This window comes from Oncorhynchus masou, chromosome 22 (assembly GCF_036934945.1).
Source record: "Oncorhynchus masou masou isolate Uvic2021 chromosome 22, UVic_Omas_1.1, whole genome shotgun sequence".
Classification (NCBI taxonomy): Eukaryota; Metazoa; Chordata; class Actinopteri; order Salmoniformes; family Salmonidae; genus Oncorhynchus; species Oncorhynchus masou.
Window position 1 is genome coordinate 15,229,792 of NC_088233.1, and position 7,907 is coordinate 15,237,698.

The window sequence follows — 7,907 nt, forward strand, 5'->3', positions numbered from 1 at the left end:
CAAAAGCAGAGCGCTATCGACAACAGAACAATTAGCCAGATTTTACCAGATGTATAAATGTGAAGCATCCGGTTGGCGTTGCCACTCACTATCAAATATGGTGATGAGGAAGCACAGTCGCCGGCATTGGGGTGAAATGGATTTTGGCCGACATTCGGCGGCTCATTTTCTCATTGACAAAACATTTGATCTCAATTACAGTTCTGTTTGTAGTTTTGCAATCTTTAACATAGTTTCCCAAAATCTGTGTCGTTTAGAATGAGAGCTCAATTCTTCATTGCAATTGCGCACACGCGCTTCATAGACTAGGCGTTCCCTAATGGAAATATGCAAATACATGTTAGAACGCGCCAACAGGATCTCGCTAGCTCGTGCTTGGCTCTGTCCACCTTGCTAGTTCTGCCCACTGATTTAATTAGCTCTCATTGGAAGCGTACAGCCTGTCGTTATCTTGGATTAGTGGGTTTTGATTGGGTGGAAATACTGCTTATTCGTCCATTCCTTAAAGTGCAACTACCATACATTAAGCTACCATACCCCGAGAGTTTGGACTTTTTACACCAAAGAATGTATGAGTCGTATTTCACTTACTTTTACGCAAATAATTGTACATTTTAAGTCTTAAAACGATTGTTTATTTTAATTTTAAATTATTGATGGATGTTGTTTTTTTTGCTTAATGCGTTGTGTTTCCTGTGATGGTCACTCTGATATTGGTTGGGTAACTACTGCCCACGCGTTGACGGATAGTAGTAGTGCTTGTCTAGCAGGAGCGAAGGGCACTGTCGTTGCTGTCCATGCCCTCACCATTGAGTAGTAGACTGTATGTATCAAGGTGATATCCAGATGGTTATTAGTTGTTTGTGTAGCCTGCTATCCTACTTAAAATAAAATCATGTGAAAGGGGGAAAAAATGACCACGTAGCTACCACTGGCAACATGACCGTGCTACCCAGTAGGAAGCACTTCAAGTCCGCAGGCACAACACCAGAGCACTGGCGGCCTATCGACTTGTAGTGCTGCCCAACCAGCCATGCAAAACGGTTTATAGTTGCAACAAATCTGCCCGATTAGCTGATTTTGCTTTCTATATGCACACTCGCCCATATTCTGGTCGCCATATTGGGCTGCAGCTACCCATACGTGGAGATGTAGGCTATCACATCGTTGGCTATAGATCCCCACCGTGGATTTGTCCATAATATCCATAAAACCTAGCAGTCAAACAGGGAAATGGCTCCTTATTTTTCCACCATTCATTTTTCCCATTGTGGATTTTATAAACCCTTAAAAATAAGGGTAGTAATTTGAATAAAAGTCACCTTGTCTGAAAGAGATTTACATGGTTATCAAAATGTCACGCCAGGGTAAGTCTACACGAAACACAGCCCTTATTTTAAGTCTTCCTAAAAATCCCCTATGGTGAAAAAGTTATATGGTGGGGAAAACAATTGGAACCATTTCCTTGTTTGACCGCTAGGTTTAATGGGTATAATGACTCATATTGTCGTACTCTTATTACCGTTCTCCTTGCAGCATGATCACAGATATTATTATTATTTTTATTTGTTTTTTAAATAAGACTCATCCTGGAAAGGCATGAAAAACTTTGGGAGTAGCACTTATTTTTGCACTCTATTGCAGTAAAACTGTATTCCACAGCATTGCAACCACATTAAAAAATTTTTTTTTTAAATATATATAATTTTGTATTTTTTACACACAAACATTTACTCAAATACTGGTGTGTTGAAACCTATTGTGTGTAGGCTATATTTAAAGAAATACACTTAATAAAATGCATACTGTATGTAAATGAGAATTTAAACCTTTACGAATGTAGACATAGAGGACAGAGAAAAGCCGACTCCTGATATAATTTGGGATACCGTTAAGGTGTACGTTAGAGGAATGATAATCTCATACTCGGAAAAAGTTCAATCTGATTTGGAAATTGGAATGAAAGAAATAATTCACTGTTTTAGAAAAAGCCCATTAAAGGTCAAGATAAATACGTTTCTGAACTTTAAGCAGGAATACAATATTTTACTTTTGAAGAGAAACTAAACTCAAATAAAGCATACTACTTAATGGCAAATAAATCAGGTAAATACTGTAGCAGCAAATGGGGGACCAACATCATATTAATGCCCATGATTTTGGAATGAGATGTTTGATGAGCAGGGGTCCACATAGTTTTGGTCATGTAGTGTATCTTGCAGCTCTCAAAAAATGAAAATGCATTATACCAGTTATAATTTTAAAAAATAAAGATATACAAATGTGGAAATTAGAAACAACAATGCGCTTAATAAAAATAATCAAAGCTTATATAAAAATGTGTATAAATCAGTATTAAACAACAGTTGGACGGATCCTATTGCCTTCTTAGAGTCAACAACCCTGAAGCAAAAATGATGACTAAAAACAGAGATCACCCAAAAATAAATATTACACACTGTTAAAAATATTTGCACAGAGAAAAGCAACAGGAATGGATGGCTTTCCCATAGAATTGTATTCAACTTTTTTCAAAATTTTCAACTTTCCAGCTGAAATATATTTAATACAGATATTATATTAATGTCCTAAAGCAAATATTTACACAAATAATACATTTGAGGAAATTGCTTTGAAAGGGGCACAAGACAGGGATGCCCCCTCTCCCCCCTCTTGTTTTCACTGGCAATTGAATCTCCAAGACCCAAACGTAAGAGGTATGAGTAAATATGAATATAAACTAAACTTATTTGCAGATGATCTCCTGATATATCTGACTAATTTTAAAAACTCAATGCCTCCTTTGCTAAAAATATTTTCAGACTACTTTTAAAATATTAGGATATAAAATGAACGTGAATAAATAATGGAAATAAGAAACATAAGAAGAATAACTCACAATCTACAGCAATCCTTTTAAGTGGCACAAAATATATTAAATACGAAGGATTCTTAATAAGTGATATATATATATATATATATAAGAATTGTATTTCAAGTTTTGAACAATATGAAAGCAGGTCTAATTAAATGGAACAATCTTCTCATAAATCTTACAGGTGGAATAAACCTCTTCAGAATAGTACGGCTCCCAAAGTGAATACCTCTTACCCCAGCGAAGTATGCTCAGTTATAACAGACTTTATATGGGCAATTAAAATTAATAGAATAAAAAGTAAAGTTTTACATCTTCCTAAATCTGAGGGTGGTTTTAACCATCCAGACATGTAATTGTGTCAACTTGCTACCCAAGGCTTTTACTTGCGACATACTGTATAGTTAAATGCACTAAAGAGGAACAATGGGTACACCTTGAAGATGCACATGCTCATCCCCAGAATATGTTTACCTGTATATCTTCAAAGGATAAAGCTAAGAACATTAACAACCTCATAGTTAGGAACACTATAACAACATGGAAGAAAATAAAAGTATTCTACAATAACCAATATCACTCCCTAAAAAACACAGCCCTATGGAACAGTCCTTGGATAGCTTTTCAGAATCCACTGATAAAGTGGTCCACATGGAAAACTAAAGGCATAGAAAAGGTAAATGACTTGGTAACAGGAAATGCATTTATTTCCATGACAGATTTAATAAGTAATAACGTTGAGGGAGCGGTTGTTGTCCTGGCACCACACTGCCAGGTCTCTGACGACCTCCCTATAGGCTGTCTCATGATTGTCGGTGATCAGGCCTACCACCGGTGTGTTGTCAGAAAGCCTTTGTTAAATTTAAATGTTTGTACTTTTACCCCTTTCTCCTCCCCAATTTCGTAATATCCAATTGGTTGTTAGTCTTGTCCCATCGCTCCAACTCCCCTACGGACTCGAGAGGTGAAGGTCGAGAGCCATGCATCTTCCGAAACACGACCCTGCCAAGCCACACTGCTTCTTGACACACTGCTGGCTTAACCCAGAAGCCAGCCGCACCAATGTATTGAAGGAAACACAGTCCAGCGGGTGACCATTGTCAGCTCGCAGGTGTCTGGCCTGCCACAAGGAGTCGCTAGAGCATGATGGGATTAGGCAATCCCAGCCGGCCAAACCCTCTCCTAACCAGGATGACGCTTGGCCAAATGTGCCGCCACATGGTGTTGGAGTTGTGCTTGGCCACGCAGTCATGGGTAAACAGGGAGTACGGGAGGGGACTAAGCACGCACCCCTGAGGGGACCCCGTGTTGAGGATAAGCGTAGCAGATGTGTTGTTGCCTACACTTACCACCTGGGTGCGGCCCGTCAGGAAGTCCAGGATCCAGTGAAATTTAGTCAGGAAGTTTAGTCACAGTGTCCTTAGCTTAGTGATGAGCTTTGTGGGCACTGTGGTGTTGAATGCTGAGCTGTAGTCAATGAAGAGAATACTCACATAGGTGTTCCTTTTGTCCAGGTGGGAAAGGGCAGTGTGGAGTGTGATTAAGATTGCGACATCTGTGAATCTGTTGGGGCGGTATGTGAATTGGACTGGGTCTAGGGTTTACGGGATGATGGTGTTGATATTAGCCATGAATAGCCTTCAAAGCACTTCATGGCTACCGACGTGAGTGCTACGGGGTGGTAATAATTTATGCAGGTTACCTTCACTTTCTTGGGCACAGGGACTATGGTGATCTGCTTGAAACATTAGACTCGGTCAGGGAGAAGTTGAAAATATCAGTGAAGATACTTGCCAGTTGGTCCGCGCATGCTCTGAGTACATGTCCTGGTAATGTTGACCTGTTTAAAGGTCTTGCTTACATCGGCTACGGAGAATGTGATCACACGGTTGTCTGGAACTGCTGGTGCTCTCATGCATGCTTCAGTGTTGCTTGCCTCGAAGCAAGTATAAACGGCATTTCTCCTGTCTGGGAGTCTCGCGTCACTGGGCAGCTCGCAGGTGTGTTTCCCTTTGTAGTCCTTAATAGTTTGCAAGCCCTGCCACATCCGACGAATGTCAGAGCTGGTGTAGTAGGATTCATTCTTAGTCCAGTATTGACGCTTTGCCTGTTTGATGGTTAGTCTGAGGGCACAACAAGCATCCGGATTAGTGTCCCGCTCCTTGAAAGCATCAGTTCTAGCCTTTAGCTCAGTGCAGATGTTCCCTGTAATCAATGGCTTCTGGTTGGGATATGTATGTAGTCACTGTGGGGACGACGTCGTCGATGCACTTATTGATGAAGCCGGTGACTGAAGTGGTATACTCCTCAAATCCATTGGATGAATCCCAGAAAATATTTCAGTCTGTGTTAGCAAAACAGTCCTGTAGCGTAGCATCCGCGTCATCCGACCACCTCTGTCATCTGACCACTTCAGTATTGAGCAGGTCACTGGTACTTCCTGCTTTAGTTTTGGCTTGTAAGCAGTAATCAGGAGGATAGAATTATGGTCAGATTTTCCAAATGGAGGGAGGGAGGGAGAGCTTTGTAGGTGTCTGTGTGGAGTCAAGGTGGTCTAGAGTTAATTTTTTTTCCCTCTGGTTGCAGATGTGACTTAATGGTAGAAATTAAGTAAAAACAGATTTAAGTTTGCCTGCATTATTAGTGTTGCGCTGTTGGTGCACTGGGTTGGCAAAGTTTTCCCATTCTGAACCATTTAATTTGTCTTAAAAGACCGACTCTGCCTTCCACTCCTGCTGCAATGAATGAGTAGCCAAGTGGATCAATAGCCCTGTGTTTTTATTATTATTAGCAGCTCCTCATGTCTGTTTTAATATTGAGAAATATTTAACTTTCTGTTGTAATAAGGAGTTTTGTCATCAGGTGGAAGACAGTGTCCGCTCTCTCTGGTCAGTCTCACCGGAGGAAAGGAAGGAGAGAGTTGGGACCGTGAAAGGCGGACCCTCTGCTGCACTCTCCCTCCCTCCGCTGAGACTAATTCCCCATTCAAAACAACTGGGAACTCTGGAGAAAAAAAAAGTGAAATGTATTTGAACGGTCATCCAACTAAAAATTCCAACTCTGGCCTCTTTCTAGAGCTCCGACATTCCGACCTGAAGATCATTGACATCATGATTGGACCTCGTATTATTCAGAATTCCCAGTTATTGTGAACGCGGCATTATGCCTTGTTCAAAACAACTCTGGAATTATCCGAGTTCAGTGCGTTCAGGACAACTGGGAACTCAGAAAAATGTGATCTGATTGGAAAGAAACGGTTTGAATGGTCATCCAAAGTCGGAAACTCGGGCATCTTTCTCGAGCTACGACCTGAAGATCACTCACGCCATGATTTGATCAATTTTTTTTCACCGAGTTTCCAGTTGTCTTGAAATCACCAGATACAGGTATCATCAGTCCAGTGAAATAAAAAAGCTAATTATTTGAAAAGGATTTCAATTTATACTCAACAGTACCTCGCATGTGCTCACCAACTGATCTATTTTGTTGTATTTATTTAAAATATTTATTTTTATTTAACCTTTATTTAACTAGGCAAGTCAGATAAGAACAAATGCTTATTTACAATGACGGCCTACCCCGGCCAAACCATAACCCGGATGACGCTGGGCCTATGGGACTCCCATAGGCTATTGATTTTGAGTCGTTAGTGGGTGCTTTTAGAATTAAATGGTTGAAATTATATCTTTCTAATCCTACATCTGTGGAATCATATCCCTAACAGTTTGTTTAATAAACTTGGTGGACTTGAATTCCTAATGAAATGTGATTTTGAAGTTTCCCCCCCACAAAACATTGATTTGGAACAATAGAGTTACTAAATTAATAGAGAATCAATTTTAAATGGCGTTTGGTTTGACAAGGGTATTAATTTTGTATGTGATTTGTTAGACAGCACAGGTGAGTTTTGCCATTTGAGTTCATTGGTAAATTTCAGGTCAATATTACTCAGAGAGAATACATGAAGGTTTTCAAAGCAATTTCACTTCCTTTACTTGGACTTATTAAGAACATGTTATATTATACAGTTGTTCCCTCTTCCAAGTTTACAAATTAATGACTTCAATATTTTGGATAAAAAAATCAATAAGTGGATACGATTGGCAGTTGAAGTAATTTTTGGTGACTATATTTCAAAATATTGCTATGGAAGTGACCAACCCATGCTATGTATGGTCAAAAGCGACTTCCTTTTGCGTTAATTGTCCAGTTAAAAGTTAGTTAAACTTATTTAAAAATGTTTTCTTCCATCTATCCTGTTAATGACTTATTGCACAAAAGATTCAATTTTTACAAAATTCCTTGTGTTTTTTTGTTCCTCTGATTCAGAATCCCGAAAAAATATTAGAAGCCATGTCTCTGAATGTCTCATCGCCTTGTCACATACCAATGATGTTCTGAATTAGGGGGTTCGCCTGGTGTTCTATTGTTTATTTTTTCATTGTATTCACAGAAATGTCCCTGTATTGATGTGTAATATTGTTATTATTGTTGCAATAAAAAATAAAATAAAGTAGTAAATCTGACATTTTCGAGTTTTCTAGTCCCGGCTAGCACTTGAACGCGGCAGAGTTTGCCAGTTCGTATTCCTAAAACCCGGAAATAAGTCACCTCTGGCTTGCCATCTCTATGGGAAACGTTTATGTGGAATTAATAGGGGTTTGGAATAAAGTTCGAAAATAAGGTATGAGGTTAACACAGGTTTAAGAGGTCGAATGCGTTTTGTTCTATGAGATAATAGCTGTCAGTTAACATGACCTTAATGAATTATAAAGCCTTTATGTGCGTTGTTTATTATAATATACGTTCTTCAAAATTCACAAAAATGGATGTGAGTTGATGAGATCATATAACAAAAGGTATAAGATTTCCTAAGCCTGTGTTTACCACAGACGCTATTTTAGGCGTTTATATAAAAATCTTACAAAATCACAATTCCCCCCATAGACTTTGTCCAACTACTAAAAAGACGCCATTGCTATGAAGACGAATGATTTAACTGAATTTGTCCGTCTCCACACGACACTCGCTG